Source organism: Periplaneta americana, chromosome 6, assembly GCF_040183065.1.
Source record: "Periplaneta americana isolate PAMFEO1 chromosome 6, P.americana_PAMFEO1_priV1, whole genome shotgun sequence".
NCBI lineage: Eukaryota > Metazoa > Arthropoda > Insecta > Blattodea > Blattidae > Periplaneta > Periplaneta americana.
The window spans coordinates 48,605,901-48,624,841 of record NC_091122.1 but is presented as its reverse complement, the minus strand read 5'-3'; positions in this window follow the sequence as shown (position 1 = coordinate 48,624,841).

The window sequence follows — 18,941 nt, the reverse complement described above, 5'->3', positions numbered from 1 at the left end:
TGTGAGCTGCTTGTGATGATCAATTCAGTTAACAGGTGAATAGTGTAAATTAGAGCTGGGGACGGAGCGAGTAGAACTGTTGAGTTACTCGGTTCTATCTGTTTATGTGCTTGGCAGCGGAGCACCGAAGTTACTTGGTTAACTGTTACTGCCCTCCCAAGCCAAAAGGCCGTATCTCAAAACTTGAATATTTTTCAGTATTGAGGATTCAGTGAATGATCAAAGCGCGCCTACTTTTAAAGTTAATTTATTGGAATTTTCAGCGTATTCATTATTGAAATATATTCAAAATATATAGAATACAATTTTTAGGCTAATTAGCTTACATTTTTGTGGACAATTTGAGATACGCCTAATTTGCTAAGTATTAATATTAATTGTTGAAGATACTGATATGCTTAGCAAATTAGGCGTATCTCATATTGTACATAAAAAACCAGTAAGTGAAATTAATTCTGTTTTATTTTATTAAATATTTTTATTATTTTAATAAATTACAACACATACTGCATAGCAGTATTGTAAAATTACTGCAATCTAAGACAAATATTATCTAGAAAATTAGTGAAGAGACAGCAATTTATTTACCAATCATTCTGTTAATATTCTATATTAATGATACAAAGGTACAACATTGAAGTTGAAAATAAATGTTTGGTTATATTTACTAAGGTATACAGTTCACAAAACACTTCTACGTAAATTACTGAGGTAAATAAATTAACAAAAAAAAAAAAAAAAACACACTGAAAAGTTAGTTAATACCAAATAATTGATACTTGAACATAATAACATTTTAGTCATCATTTACTGGAAGATTCTCCCAAAATGTCAGTCTGTTTTTCATTATTCCACCCACTCTTTTTTTAAGCAGGGAATCCAAGAGGTTTTCGTTGCTGCTCAGGACGTGGTAACTGTTCCTTCCTTCAGTTTATTTTTCCAGTCAGGAAATGTATGTTGAATGATGTACCATCAAAGTCATTTTTGTACTGCATACTGTATGATCCTCTGGAAACCGTTATTTCAACCATATCATGTAGACAGGTTCTTGGATGAATCAGGTTCAATTTATATTGTGATGAGTAGTCAGACCAAATTAAAAAATACTGAAGCGTCACTGGCAGTACCTCAGTCTGGTAAGATGCTGATTTTACTGCATCTACAAAGTCTGCAAAATCATATACTTTATATCCACGTCTTTTCACTGGCTGTTCTACTTTGTGATGAAAGGATCAGAAGACATAAACGAATGGCCTGGTTCAAAACATATTTTCAAAATTTCATTAGCACTTACTTCATTTGAATTAACAATGTAAATCAACAATGAAAAGAATGTCCAATTTTTGTTCTGGACCGTGCAGTTGTCCAACCATAGAGTAATTTTGAACAATCTCTCTTGTACTTAAAAAAATTGTAGAAACTGCTTACTATTTCTTCTTTGCTCCTTTTAAAGAGAGCCTCGTGCCAGACAGCTGCAAACGGCTTGCACATTTTTTGTTTGTTTGTTTGTTTTTGTTTTTTTTTTTTTTCCCCCAACAGAAACGAAGCTCTCATGTAGACAGTCAAACATTTGTGAATATAGCTACTGTACCTTAAATGTGTCCAGTCTTGGCAACAAGATAACTTTTTGAAGATTTGCATAATAAATTATTTTGTTAACCTCTTCAATTTTTTCAGCATCTTCTCTGTATTTGGCCCGAGATTTTGATGCTCTCTCAATATGTTTTCCACATTTTACAAGTTTAAAAATTAGTGTCCAAATTTTCCTTTGTGTGGCTATTGTTATGCACATTGAAGATTTCACAGTTTAGCAAAAGATATGTTCATTTCACTGGCTACCATTCTGTACTTTTCATATGAACATTTGTAATTAACATTCTGAGTAATAAAATCATGGTGCATGGCAGTCAGAGTTATATCACTTGGTAAATAAAGACGATTAGGTGCATGTTCCCTCCAGTAATGTACTAAAGTGAAATGGTAGGATTAAATGAATTTATGTGTCTACGAATAATTTCATTGTCCATTTCGTTGTCTCTAAAATATTTGTGCATATGAACTATCAGTCCAATAGTGATAAAAAATATATATTATTTTACTTACGTGGTGATTATAATGGCGTTTCTAAAATAAGGTTGAGTAGAAACAATATTCTGCGTCTTGACTACATAACAACTAACAGGGAAATGAAAATTGTGCCATGTTTTCAAAAATAAGCTAGAAAAATTAATCGGAACACGCCTTGTATATTAATTTTCATGATCAACGATTAATTAATTATAAGAACTATGTTTAAATTATGGGAAATGAACATTCGGGTAATGGCGATTACATTGCTGAGAACGGATTAAAACACGAAGGATTTGTTACTAATGCAGTTACGTCTAATTTGACTAGAATGGCAAATAGAAAATACTAAGCGAAAAGAATGTATGTCTGAGAAACGGCCTTTTTGCTTAGAAAAATGAACTTCTGCCAAATTCGCTTAGGAATTCATATTAATTTTGAAATATGGCTTTCACTAAATCACATTTTAAAGGCATAATTTATTGAGAAACGGCCATTTCCTTTAGGAAATAGATGTATTAGCATCTGAACTTTCCAATTATTTCAAAAACTGATTTTCAGAAAATCCTTGAGATACGCCCTTTTGGCTTGGGAGGGCAGTGTAGCCATTACCGGTCAGTTCAAACGTTCAAACAGAATTCAAGTGTTTTACTTAATTCTAGCAGGCAACAACGTAGGTACTGTTGTATTTAAATATTTTCTGCTGCAGGACAAATTATTTCCTTGTTCCCAAAGTGGGCTAAAAGGCCTCTAGTATTGAAGAGGAGTTCATCCTATTATATGACCTGTCAAGTGGGCCTAATAAACACTGACAGTCTGAACATATTACTGTAAATAATAATAATAATAATAATAATAATAATAATAATAATAATAATCATCATAATCATCATCCTTCACGAATTAGGCCTCTGTAGACCTGTTTCGGCCCCCTTATACTGCTTGTTTGAGGCTTGAAAGTAATGTAATTTTCCCTAAGATAGGTTACTAGCCTTATCGTTAGGTAGTCCAGTAGTGGGGCTGCCACTTTTAGCCTCTGGACAGGCTTGTAATGCAGCATTTCCTCTGCATTTGATGAAACAGTTATACCGCTGTGACTCGGTCGCCATTTCCTCGTTGGTAGAAACAGGGTGGACCACGGGAAGGTGAGGATGGCATTTGGATAGGAGAGGCTGTTTGTTTCGCGTCACTATCCCATCTTCACCCCAAAATAATAATTATAATAATAATAATAATAATAATAATAATAATAATTATTATTATTATTATTACTATTATTATTATTATTACTATTATTACTATTATTATAATTATTATTATTATTATTACTATTATTATTATTATTATTATTGTTATTATTATTACTATTATTATTATTATCATACTAGAGAGTTTGATTAATATTAAAATATGTTAGAAAAGGAAGTGAATTATATTTTCTTCTATTTGTGTTTATTGGATTTGTGTTACCTCATCATTCATAATGTTATTTGTATTTATTTCTACGAATTATGTTACCTAATTACTTTAATTTATCAATAATATTACTCTTCACGAAAGAGAACATGATTGTATTGAAGGCTAGTAATGTTATAAAATAAATAAACATTATGTTCTTCAGTTTAAGATTCCACGTTTTATTGATTATTTTATCCACTCTCTGTAGGCCTAATAGTAAATAATTGTGTGTGTTATTTTTAAGTGTTTTAGGCAGCGCTTCATGGAGCCTGTTTCTTTCTTTTTTTTTTTTTACTGCAGCGTTTAACGTTTACCTCACTTGTTAATTTATTAGCTGTTAGTATTAGGCCTATAAATTATTTTATGCTCGCCCGTGCCGAAATGTAGTAATTATACACCTGGTAGCAGTCCTTTAATGCATGTCATTAAAGTACATGTGTTCAGCCAATGACAACTCAGCTTACAGGTGTTCAGCCAATGACAACTCAGCTTACAGGTGTTCAGCCAATGACGAGTCAGCTTTGTACCGTTATAAAACCGGAAGTATCGATTATTCTCGGATATGCAATCGAAAGAGAATTAGCGAAAAGTCACGGAGGCTGGAAATCCAATACTGTCACAGAAGGTTATGTTCTGTTACTATAATAATTAGCGTTAATTGTAAATAATATTCAAATAAATTCAATTTGTCATCTCGTTTTTCAATGTCGAATTCAATAATCAAGGTTATACCAAGTTTAACGTGATTACATCAAGGTCAATGACATTATTGTTCCTCGGAAAAAATCGATACTTTCGCATCTGCGCACATCTCACAATTCACGACCTAGAACAAGATCACTTTCGATCTTGTGACATACAAATAAAATGTATACATCTGAATAATTTCAAGTTAGAAATATGGTCGAGCATAAAAAGTCGTATGAAACTCGCCTATAATGGTAATTAAGAAGCTCGTATGAAAATTATGAAACGAGCTTGCGCTGGTTTCATAAACATCCATATTCGCTTCTTAATTACTATCATTATAGACTCGTTGCATAATGTACTATTATCAATTTTATTTCGTCTGTCATATATAACAACAATTAAAGTTAAATAGGTCTTTCATACAAAATAACTCCGCAAATAGTTGTAATCACGCAAATGAAATTTGCAACCGCCATTTTTCAATGAAGAGAATAACTTTTATCTCGTCAATTGGCAAAGCGAAAGCGCTTTACTACAACGCTTTTAAAACACGCTTGGTTCCACCACAGTCTACTATATATAGTCGCGAAGCTCAATATGTAGTAAATATGCAAACAGGGGTAGTTGCCCACCATTAGGATCGCTACTATCGCCTCATCATCGCAGATCTCTCTCCTAGCAGACGACAAAATATGTTACACCTTCGTTGTCGTGTTCTTTTGGAAAAATTAACACATTCCTTCCACTATTGACATATTAAATGCATAAAGTTAATTTATTACTTTAATGAAGTATATTAAATTCCACCATAAACTCGAAGATACCTGCAAGAAATAAGTTAATATAATTTTTGTTTGTGCAAAACGAACTGAACTTGTGTACGTACAGCTTACGTAGTTAACAAAGTGGGATGAGGTTAAGCAATAATAATCACACCAGAATTAGAAATAAAACGTGATCAATAAATTTTATTGTAACAGACTTTTTCTACGTCTCTAGTAAAGTAACAAATAAAAATAACAACACAATTAACAGCTATAATTAAAAACATATCCTTTGAAAAAAAAAAGTAGGCCTGAGCAATAATAATCCCACCAGAATTGAAAATAAAACGTGATCAATAAATTTCATTAAAACAAACTTAATTTTTCTATGTCTCTAGTAAAATATTATTATTCCAATTATTGTATTTTAGCCATTAACATTTTCATTACAACCAATAACGAACATTTCACAAGCATCAATGTGAAATACGCAACGAGCTAGCACTCGATGGAAATACGACACAGTCCAAAGTCGACCGTGGACAGTCTATTGTTTCTAGTTGCTAACCGCTTGGAGCGCTTTATCACGAGATTTGCAAAAAATCACCTCAAGCTTCGCGACTGTATATAGTAGACTGTGGTTCCACTTTCAAAGTACGTTCTAAAATCTACTCAATCTATCTAAATTTTAAAGCAACCGCCACAAATTTGTACTCGTTTCAACCGAGTAATGACGTCACAGTAACTGCTCCGAACCGAACCGCTCCGTCCCCAGCCCTAGTGTAAATCCTATCCGAGCCCCTGCAGCCCAGGCTGCGCAGAAGTTCAGAGTAGGGACAAATTGAAGCTTGCGTCCGTCGCCATGCTTTGGGAGAAGCACCGGCTAGCAGACGGCTGCACTACACAATGCTGAATGTTTAATATATATGTTTGGTGTCTCTTATAAATCAATCTGAATGGATAAATGAAAAAAATCTTATTAACATTTAAAGCGATCACGTTATGGACATAATCAAGCATAGTTTCCATTAGTTTGGCACGAAATAAAAGAAGACTGGAACAATTTTATACCGTAACCAAAGACGCTGTGTAGTTATTTGACAACATATAGAGCGAACAGAAATACAAATGCATATTGTAGTAATAGTTCAGATGAAAGGAAAATTATTAGTATTAACTAAAGAGTGCGTCAGAAAGAACGGATGGATTTCAAACTATCGATACGCAACGAGGAGAGAGATATAGTGAGGGGGACCACGACTGTTGGGTCAGCCATAGAATGCAGTTTCAGTTGAGAATATGGTGTTGGTCTGGTGTACAACGTGCTTTCATCGTAGAGACATTTTTGAAAAATGGAGAGTCTGTGATCGCCACTCAGGACTCATTTCGACATCGGATGTCACGCTAGGATTCCAACTCGGAATACAATTTTGCGGTGGGTGGCTTCATTTCGTATCACAGATTCAACATTAAAGAAGAAATCACCTGGACGAAATTCTATTGCACTGAGATTGTCCGAGGCTACGGTAAGATCTCGCGCCCTGCGACTTCTTTCTTTGGGACCATTTGAAGGCGTAAGTTTGTAAACATCGATCACATACACTGGACGAACTGAAGACAGCGATTCGTGAAGAAATCGTGGCAATTGCACCAGCTATGACTGTGAAAGTGATGGCGAACATCAGAAAACGCCTCGATGCCTGTATTGAAAGCCAAGGACATCATATGGATAATGTTGTTTTACATAAATAAACTGCATGTATTGGTGAATATGTTGATAACAATAAATTTTTGATTTGATGAATCTTTACAATTTTCTTGCCATGTGAAATCCATCCGTTCTTTCTGACGCACCCTGTATTATTAACAAAACACTGCTTGCTGTGTAAGGCATTACATTAGGTCTATATTGTAAACACAGGTTTGCTTTGATATGCACAAGAAACGAACAATTATTATTTATCTGTTTTCATATCACAGAATATACACCTGTAAAATAAAAACACATACCTAATGTTTTAGTTTGAAATATAAGTAGGTCTCCATGCATTAGCTTATTATCACAGCTGTAATATGAAATAAACGTCACATGCATGAATTAGTCATATAATAGAACTCAGGCCTAGTGTACATACCATCTTGCCTATTGATTCATTATTATTATTATTATTGACTCTGTTAACTATTGTCTTGCAACATTTTTATGTAAAGTCGTGTTGCACTGGTAACTTTAAGTTGTGTGCTCACATCTGCTCATTATGTAGTAGTTTCTTTTAGTTGATTATTTAACGACGCTGTATCAACTACTAGATTATTTAACATGGATGGTATTGATGATAGCGAGATGGTATTTGGCGAAACGAGGCCAAGGATTCGCCATAGATTACCCTGACATTCGCCTTACGGTTGAGAATATCGGAAAAAAACCCAAGCGGGAAAAGAACCCGCGCCCGAGCGCGACCCCGGATCGGCCTGCCTTAGCCCACTGAGCTACGCCAGTAGCTCTTTATGTACTTCTATGTCAGTTTAACAAGTTTAAAATATGATTCTCGGGAGGAATCCGGGATCCATTTTTTAAAATATGTTCCTATAAGTGTACAAAGATTGTACAAGTGTTCTATTTTTAGATCACATTGTTTTCACACGATGTAAGAATGCTATTGAACTGTCAACATCTGTATAATCGTTCTTTCACTTAAGCGGCGTATTTCTATAATGTCAGATGACGGTATGACAAAACTCCCATTATTCTTTCGTAAAAAAATAATAAAAGAGATTTTGTTTACTACTGGTACAGACCATGAATTGAGTCTTTAGATTTATTACACCATATTTTCTTAATGATTTAATAACTAAGCCAGCAATGCATGCAATCATATTTTCACAATATTCAGTCATTGAAAATGATGTAAGAATGAGGAATTGCAATCAACGTCTGCAATTGAAGTTCTAAAAGGTCATATCGCCTCTGATTTTCAAAACACTGAGGATTATTATTACAGTGCATTAGGTGTTTGGAAAATATCATTGGGTATATAGGCAATTTTTACCGAACATCCCTCTCTTTGTAATATAATTTAAATAAATTATTTAGGTATTTTGTAACTTATATAATATAACATAAGTGAAAATATTCCATGTATTCGGTCATAGAAATTAGAAATAAACTAATAAGTCTATTTATGAACAATATAAAGCGTTTATATTTAAAGCAATGCTTAGTTACAGTATATAGATTTACTTCTGTTATTCTATATTATACGTTAGAAAATACGTAAATAAGTTTAGTTACATTACAGTGAAGGGAGATGTCCGCTAAAAAAAAACGCCTATATATCCAATGGTATTTTCTAAACTCCGAATGCTTATAGAAACAATAATTCGTGCTCCCAAAACATGGCGTCGCGCGAACCTGCGCGAGAGGTTTCAAATTTGTACACGACACCAGCGCCAATTGTGTGTCTAGATATATAACTACAACGTCTTTGATCCTATCATGCCTCCGCAGGTTCCTTTTGATCATTGCAAAATCTCTATCGCATGGTATAATACAGTGTCCACGAACAGGAAGCTGTGTTATATTAAGCAGCTTATTGTAAAAACTTGAGAGAGTAGTTTTGCTGATTAAAATTTACTTAGAAACAAGTACAAATAAATTAAAGTGGCAAAAAAAACTTACTTGCAGGACTTTCCAAGTCTTTTAGCCTCAAGTTTTACCCTTTGTAGCTTGTGTATGAACTTCGAAAGCTACACAACAAACACATTGCCTTCTCTGTCCGCCATGTTGACTATCTCAAGAGCAATGCTTAGCAGTGTTGCCAACACATAAATTTAATCCCCGTCAGTATAACACCTGGAAATCCGTAAAAAAAAAAAATAAGACCCAATATAATATAAATCAAATTTTAACACAACTTACTAACAAATTCTGATTAAAATAATAATTCTTCAAAATCTAACTTGAATACGAGGAAATCTGAAACAGGAAATTCTTACGGATCAGGCAGAGCTGTTCAAATAAGAAGTAAAATCTCTAAAAAAATTAAACAGTTAAAAATGACAGCATCTAAAAATGTCAAAAAACGATGTAAATTGTAATTTCCGCCAGAAAATCCGTCACCCGTCAAAACCATTTTTTCCCCGTCCGCTACGTTCAAATTCCGTCACTTGTGACGGATTTTCCGTCCAGTTGGCAACACTGATGCTTAGGCCTGTATGTAGGTGGTGTTGCTTAGAGGCGGCTTTTCAGGTGAACCAAGTGGAGCACATGTTCACCATATAATTTTAAAAAATAAAAAAATTCACTTTACTTTTAGTATACATCACAATGCGACTGATTTTATTATATTTATATTTAATGTACGTTCAAAAATCGCGCCGCGCTGAAGAATTAACGAACATAGCGCCGGTGAATCCACTTCTTGCATTGCGACTTTCTATTTCGCTTGCTATGGTTACCGTAGCAACAAGACTCCGATATGTTAAAGTCCTGCGCTGGTGAAGTGAGCACGATTTTTCTCTTGTTAGTCTTTCACTCAGCTATGGTTACCATGGCAACAAGGTACCACAAAACAGAAGACCGATCAGTTTGCTCAGCACACTTGGAAAAATCTGTGAAGGAGTGATATATAACAGACTATATCCACATCTACAGAGACATATACCGGATGAACAATTTGCATTTATGTCAGGACGAAGCACAACAACGCAACTTCTCCGTTTAACTGAAACAATCACCACTGCTTTCAACAACAAACAGTATGCTGCGATGATGTTACTTGATGTTAACAAAGCTTATGACACTGTATGGCATACAGGTCTATACTACAAATTGATTCAAGTTGGAACAAACCCAAAATTAATACGCCTTATTAAGTCATACCTTTCCAACAGAAAATTCCAAGTTTTACATCAAGGTGCCTCATCAACAAAGTATAACATATACGCAGGTTTGCCACAAGGATCCAAGCTATCACCTATACTTTATAACTTCTACTCCGCAGATATCCCTACACAACCATATATTCACACGTTTCAATATGCCGACGACACCGCATTTTTATCTATCGCAGAAAACCTACCATTTGCAATCAATAGACTACAAAACTTCTTAAATAATTACGAAACATGGACCTACAGATGGAAAATTAAAATAAATCTTCTTAAAAGCTCTGCAATCATTTTTCAAAAACGACAAGCCCAACCCAGGATCCGACTCAAATTACTCAATACATACATCAACTGGACTCCTAAAATCAGGTATCTGGGAATAACTATGGATTAAACACTAATCTGGAACCAACATGTCACTCAAGTAACAGGAAAAGCCATGGGTAGATTTCTTCAGTTATATCCACTATTTAAAACTCCAGCATTAAAACATAAAACTAAATTACATGTCTGTAAGGCCTTAATTCGAAGTATGATAACATACGCAGCACCAGCTTGGGCATATGCTAGCAAATCCGTTATGAACAAGATACAAGTTATCCAAAACAAAATACTGAGAACCATTCACGGCAGTGAATGGGGAACAGGTACACAACTTCATGATGACCTCCAAGCTACAAACTAATAAATTCTCTTGGCAGATATGATATAAACTGGAAATACAAACATCACCGACCCAAACAACTACTTTCATAAACTCAATCCATCAAAATTACATCCACAAGATTTATACTATACTCATTCATAGGCATCTACCATAGCTGAAATAAATTTATATTCTGTTGGACGCATTCGTGTCGACGGAATTTAGATACCATGCGGATACCAAAGATTATAATATTCTACATAATTGAAGAGGAAAGGTTGATATCAACCAGTGGCATGTGGTCATAATAATCCTGGTGGTGCACAAATATTTATTATGATTATGATTATCATATGATTATTATTATTTATATTTCTATTATTATTATCATTATTATTTTATTATTATTATTATTATTATTATTATTATTATTATTATTATTATTATTATTATTATTATTATTATTATAGGTACTAACTACTACATAACTATTAACATATGTTACGTAGGTATAGATTTACATAATTTTGTTAGTCAAGAAATTGCAGTTAATCAGTTTCCTATGTAGGTCCAGTAATAGCAAAGTAAAGTGTTCAATTTCTATTGCAGCACCGTAAATAATATTGTTTTCGCTATATTGCGTTTTATAACACAGTTCACACGTTCACAAGTATTCGATACGTGTGTCGTCTCATCAGCCTTAACTGCTAAAAAGTCAGCAGCTTTCTTTATTTCTTTGAAATCTCATCATGGCATACATCAAAATGGCTTGAAGGACTTCGTTCTGTATATTGTTTGATGTGCTCTTAAACACTGTTCTTCTTTCCAAATGTGCGTCTAATTCAGAACTGAAATTGATGAGGCCAAGAAAAATACTAGCGTTTAAAGATGAGTTTCCGTCTTCGTGACCTCTTAAAGCCAACTAAAAGCTTCACAAAACCGCACGTACATATCCGTTCTTGATAACTTTATCATTGTGAAGTTCAACAATCCAATTGAATCCAATTGTGTCTATATGTTTGTTTGACCCAACACTGCTAATTCAACATTATTGTTGATGTGTGCAACTGAAGAATCGTGTTTTTTAATTCTTTAATTCATGTGCTTCAAATCAATCATATCTGCAGAACGATAATCAAAATTATATAGTTACTACGCACAATCCTAAATTCAAACAGAAAAATAAATAAAATTCATAAAACGTACTTATTTTTGTCAATAAATGTTCGCCGTCGAACAATAGGCAAGGGAAACAAAATATAGTTCTTTTATATTGCAGCCGCATATTGCATTTTCTAAGTCCAAATGTTGAATTTTCTTGTCACTTCTCTATTACTATTCTTCGTCACTTATAATTTTAATTCATGTGTAGGTCTACCCATCTTCTTTATTTTGATCTTTTCATGTAAAGGTCTTATAGAAAATTACACATTTAAAAGATATTGCACACTATTCATTGTAGCATTTATGATGGAACACATCTGAAAGTGCTCCTAAACCCTCCTATGCACATTGTATTGCCTCCCTACCATGCTCCAAAGCCTGCCAGTGAAACTCTACTACTGCGCATGCTCGAATGGAACAGTGTGCCGCAAGTGTCGAGTGGTAAACATAAGTCCCAGGCGTCAACAAGACCAGTACACGTGCAGTGTTCTTTTTACATAGTATTATAATAAAGAATTACGTCGCTCACACAGTCTACTGCAGCTCATTGATATAAATTTTAAAATGTTGTTATTTGAAGAGGTGGTGCACTGCTCCTGTGCTCCTTAAGAAAAATCGCCACTGATATCAACTGAAACTCTAACCAAAAAACAAGATAGACGACTTGTGTAAAATAGAGTAAACACCGAATATCGTGTCACTGGGTTCGCGCGTCGCCATGTTGGTAAGGGAATCTCTCTCTCTTTCTAACATAGTTGCTGCACGATGTTAACGCCAAATTCGTGTATGCATATTGAAATTATTTATATTGTGGGCTATCATGAACTATTTATATCAATTTAATATGGGCTATGAATTCTCTAAACTTGGACATAAACATCATAAATGAAATTAAGTATATATAAAGTGTTCTACATTGTAACTAAAAAAAAATAATATACAGGTGATTCAGACCACCCGTAACAGCAATTTATTTCGGAAACAAATGCATTAAAATTTTCGAGACAGAAATGTTTAAACTAAAGCACATGTGAACTTCCACTTGAGCTTGATTTCATTAATCAGCCTTAACAGCGTATTACTTTAAAATTTCAAATGGGAGTCGTGGTCAAATATGGCAATGAGGGTTAAAGTAAACATTTTGTAAAATACAGCGCAAAGTGGCAGTTAATATTGAATGTATTTAAACTATTAATAGTCAGTGAATAGCACGAACGGCTCAAATAATCACTGGGAATGTAAAATCAACACCAATAACAGTCATGCAAATTATTACAGAAAAGAATCCTTTTTATATTAAATTTAGAAAAGGTTCTTTTATTTCTTGAGAACTTAATACGTCTGCCACATGAATCAGCACCAACACATCAGAAATTTATCGACACAGTCTGAATTTATTCAAGAATTGAATATTTTGCAAAAGGATTACTATACTCCATGAATTCTTGCAAAATTAACACCATGATACCTACTTGCATGCAATATAACATTCAACTTTTGAAAAATATAAAGGAAAAAACACGAATACAAAAATTATGGAATTACTTGCATTAAAAACTGTAGATACATTATCCAAAATCGGAATGGTTACACATTTACACATATGATCTCTGCAAAAAAATTATATACCGTAACAGGTATTAACTTCGTTTTTATTTAAACTTTCCTTCCTGACATACAAATAGGTAACTGATAAGTAATAAATGTTTTATAGAACACAATACGTAGGCTACCTACAACGTGGATTATTGGTTATGACTGAGTTGTGATTTTCTCTTGGTCTTTAGGGAATCTGAAGAACGACAAATTCGGGATTTAAACTTGTTGTTACTGCAATTTTCGTCATTGCACACATTGCCTTTATTCCGACGCATGATTAAAACGTTATTATAACATCTCGCATCCCTTTAAAGCACGTGCTGGCTGTATCAACCCTATGAGCAGTGCCTTGCCTGCCGCTTGGGCGCTAGTGCCGCGAATGTTGGCAAAAAAAGTGTTGAAGTTGCGTGACTGTATCTATTAGACTGTGACAGGAGTTGTGTATCCCAACGAGTTAGAAAGAGAAACTATTTACTATACCATAAGATATAGAATGAAAGTAGGCCTTTACTTCAAGTTTGTAACGTGGGTGAAACATGACAAAACACGCTTTCAGTTTTTTTGTTACAGTAAAGTATAATTATTATCGAAATGTGAACGTGAGGCCAACAGCCGGCTGGTCTGTCTGAGCCTTTCAAGGGCTGTGGCACCACAGATAATTATTAGTGTATAATTGAGAACCCACGTATAATAATGGGGTAAGTAGTTACGAAATATATTCATACTTACCCCATTATTGCACGTGGGTGCTCAATTATGTTCTTTCATGTCCTTCCAGTCAAAATACTAACAACAATACGACCTACCCCAGAGTTTTGCGTTATTTTGGATGCGAGTGTCGAAATACAATTTTAATATTTGATTGCTATTACTAGGTTTGAAACGGAATTGTAGCGGTTTTATCCGTATTTAGTTTAACTTTATTACTAGTGAACCATTTATTTGATTAATCGTTTGTCTTCGAAATAGGCCTACTTTTTATAAGCTACAGCTCATCGTCTTCTTCTATAAGCAGTAAGGACAGAAAGAGCAGAAATAAAGGATGCCGGTGTCGAAATACAGTTTTAATATTGTATTGCTATTTGTTTTTCACTGGGTCTGAAACGGAATTGTATTGATTTTATCCGTATTTAGTGTAAGTACATTACCAGTGAACCATTTATTTTGTTTATGCCGGGCGTTGTTACACATTTATGCATGAAAAAAAAATGCTGCTAATTAACAAAACTATGGACTTAACTTCATAAAATTTACATGAAATATGATATATCAGTTGTCTTTTTCCTTTTGACATTGCAGTTATATGCAGCACACACAACAGGCATGTTTTTTCTTCGTTTTTCTTGTACTTCTTACCTCCGTTATACAACATTGTAAGCAGACGAATTTTTACAAAGGTGGGCGCTTAGCTCAGATCTGCCGTGTTTCGCGGTGGCACCGCAAAGAGCGCTGTACAGGACAACATGGCCACTCTATAGTCTTCTCTTTCTAACTCGTTGGTGTATCCAGTTTATAATGTTGAGATGACTGCTTTGGTCAGACGTGAAATACCAAAGGAGACGAGTTCACAACGTTCCGCCAATAAACGAGAAAAGGACTAATTAGGGTAACCAACTCTAACAATGAAAATTATAGAAATTTAAAAGCGTAAAATTAATTTCGCCTATAGGAAAGTTACACTAAATGAATATATTTGTAATTTTTTTTGACTGTTTTGCTAAAGAAGCAAGCACGAGTCTTGACAAAAGTGGAAATATAATGTACCGGTAAGAGGAATTGAAAAAAAAAAAAAAAAAAAAAACATAGTTATGGTGTTAGCGTTGTGGGTACTACTGTAGCCTGTATACAAAGTTAAATTTTTCCGCGGTTTCGTGAGCGAGTGTGCATAAAGATCGCGTTGTGTGCATTAATTATTTTCTCTACTGTTCTTATTACATTAATTACTAGCAGTACCCGTGCGCTTCGCTGCACTTGTTATAAATAAATATCATTCACTTAAATCTGTTATATTTCCAAATACAGCTTTGTTATAGTTAGTGAATAATTAATTTATATCAATTATAAATCGTTTGCTCCTGAATTACTTTCAAATTTGTATTTAGAACTATGAATGTAACTATTATTACCATGCAATAGATTCAGGAGTTGTTCGATTAATTCTACTTTTAAGCTTGGTGTTATGTTAGACCTAACAGCGTCTGAAATAGAATATATTTGTAAGAACTGAAGGTTGTTACTCTCAGCTGGAAGAAGGCTTTGTCACCAAACGATACCATTTGAAATAAGTTGTTGTACTGCCCTATATTATTTAAAACGTGTGTTGATAACGGATGTACTATTATAAGTATTGGTTGTGGAGGCTCTTTAATCTCAGGAAGAAAAACTTTTCCAGCAGCGCAAAGCATTCAAAACTAATTTACAAACATGTTAAGAGAAGTTGGTCGTTATCACATGCAAAATAATGGTAAAAATAGCCTATCTTCAAGCAGTCATAAATGTAATACCATTTATCAGAGCTTTTTCATTTTTATATGTATACACATTAAGCTTCAAATTAAAAAAGAATGGTAACTGTAGAGTAAATATTTACTCTTAAAATAATTTTTGAATTTAAACATTTTTTTTTATAAATTCACTACATGCCTGAGATCAGGTTCACTCTATTCACTTATTATAGCACACATTGAATTGAAATTTTAGCACCTTACTGCTAATAGATACTAAAACACACCCCACCAAAATTATTAATATATCAGCAATATTATGAGCATAAAGCTTATACCAATCTTCATCGCCAATTTTTTTTTTATTTATTGACAGTGATGATTGGTATAAGCCCTATGCCCATAATATTGCAGATATATTAATAATTCTAGTAGGGTAAGTTTTAGTATCTATTAGCAGTAAGTGGCTAAAATTTCAATTCAATGTGCGCTATGATAAGTGAATAAAGTGTACCTAATCACAGGCATGTAGTGAATTTATGAAAATTTTTGTTTAAATTAAAAAATTAATTTGAGGATAAAGACTTACTCTAGAGTAACCATTGTTTTTTATTTTAAAGCTTAATGTGTATAAAAGTAAAAAAAATGAAAGAGCTCCGATAAATAGTATTACATTTATGACTGCCTGAAAATAGGCTACTTTTTAACATTATTTTGCTTGTGATAACGACCAACTCCCCTTAAACGAATTATTCTTGCAACAAAAACGGACGCTCCGTAGACCAAATAGTCGTATTTCAATTATGTAATTACTTCATTGTTTCATCTGGTATTGTATGACGTTATGACTGAAATACCTATGTTGTTAATTGTTTTTATTGTAACATTCGACCATAACTGACCGAGTATATAAGATGTCGTGTTTAAGGGGTGGAATTTGGAGTTTGAGATGGCCTACAAACCACAAGTCATGCTAAAGATGTTGGTTTGTTAATTATTCAATATGGAGTATTGTACACTACAAAGAACTGTTACCTATTAAGTATACATTACCGTAGCTCACCCAAAAACGCAATTAAGCAATACAGTAGTAGTAGTAGCAGCAGCAGTATTTAAGAAGGGCGCGTCAGCTACTATGGCTATTTGCGCCCTTATCTAAAATTCTTAATATAACAAAGACATAAATAATATAATAATCAGAGTGCTAAAAGAACTAAAAAGCGTTGTCACGGTAAAACGAGGCACACAAATGCAGTATACATAAGGTGATTTCTACACAATCATAAAAGTGAGCAATTCTACGACCCTAGGCGGTATTAACCCATTTATGCCCAAGACTTTTTTTTGTTGAATATTTTCATAATTTTTGCACCGCCACATGAAACTGAAATGGAAGTTAATTATGGTACTGCAGGCTCCTTTGATTCTTCTAGTATACACAGCAATGAAATAAAAGTTAATTTTGTAATTCATTCCTTTGCATTTTTTGCAGAAAAATAGTTAATGCAGACTGTTGCGAAAACGCAACAATAGGCGCAATAAAAATATGTAGTTATGTTACTGAATAATTAATACTTAATATGTGCCACGTGTATATTTGTAAAATGATTCAATCTCTGGCTTTCATTCTTCCATAAAAAGAAACGCAACGCAAATCAGACATAAAATTTCAGTACGGTACCTCCAAATAGCATTAAATTTAACTGCAGTACACATAGTTAATTATTAGTTTCGATATTATATAAAGTTTTCTGTGCTTAAGGTTCTGTTTAGTCCTATCTTATTTGCATTTGCGCCCAGTCCTTGATTCACTCATGAGCTTCTGTAATGACATAAAGCCTACGTCCATCTAAAGGAACTACACTTTCTAATGATGAAATAATTATTTAAATCTATTAAATAGTTTCTTGAGATTGCCTCATTCAAACTCACAAACATTCTCTCTTTATAATATAATCCGTATATTAATCCGATTGTTGTTCAAGGACTCCAAGGCCGTCTTAAATAATGTAGAGTCATTTGTTTTATCTTTATTACTCTTATATTAATGTGACGTGGCCATGATATAAAAACATTGTTATTTTAAAACAGATATATCTCGCCATATGTTAATGCAGAATTCCTACACGAAAATATTATGTACTTTGGTACATAATAGTAATATCAGTCCTATCAAAATTTTGCATAGAATAAAACTTATCGGAAATCGATTTTAAAGAAACTTGTTATGTAATATTTTTCATAAAAATCAATAATAAGCGAGGTATTTCGATTTATTTAATTCAGGCCCCCTTATAAACCCTCTTTTAAATAGAGTATTTTGAATGACATATAACCTAAAATTTAAGTTACAACGAACTTAATTTATATTCCAATTTTCATGTAAATCGGTTCAGCCATTATCGCGTGAAAAGGTAACAAACATCCAGACAGACAGACATACAAACAAAAATTTCAAAAAGGCGATTTTCGGTTTCAGGATGGTTAATTATACATGTTAACACCAATTATTTTTGGAAAATCGAAAATCACCAGAAAAATTTTAGCTACAGATTTATTATTATAGTCCCGTAGCTCTAATTTCCGGCAGCCAATCGCGTTGCAGGTCGGCTACATTTAATCGTGTGCGTCTTGTGATTCGCTGATTCATTTCTTAATGCTCGATAAATACTTAATATAATCGCCCGCCATTTTAGCTCTTCAATTGGCGTTCGCAGAAAGCACACGAAGACGTTATTTGCCGCTCAATTATTTGCTGAATTACATTGCGTTTGATTTATTATCATAGAAGTTACGACATAATAATGTTTAACGGTGTTGCAAATAGATTCCTCGTATGGTAGCTCGGCAACGTAAGAACAAAAATGGCGAATGATACTACCTACCTAGACTTTATAGAGCCTTCACTTTCTAAGACGTAAGCAAAGAGGCGGAGTCACGCCGGAAATAACAGCGTCGGGACTATAGTATAGATTAGGACTATTTTAAATAATTAAGAGTAATATTTGTTCATAAAATCAGTGTTCTTTAGGTATTTGGGCTGTTTATTAACAAATTGAAAGAAAAATGAAGATATCCTTCAAGAACTTAATGTGTCATCAGTACTGGACTATATCTCCAGATATCAGTTAAACTGGAAGGAACACGTCTCAAGAATGGTTTCAACCAGGATCCCTAAGGCAATAATGAAGTATCGTCCAAATGGGAAACGGTCACTTG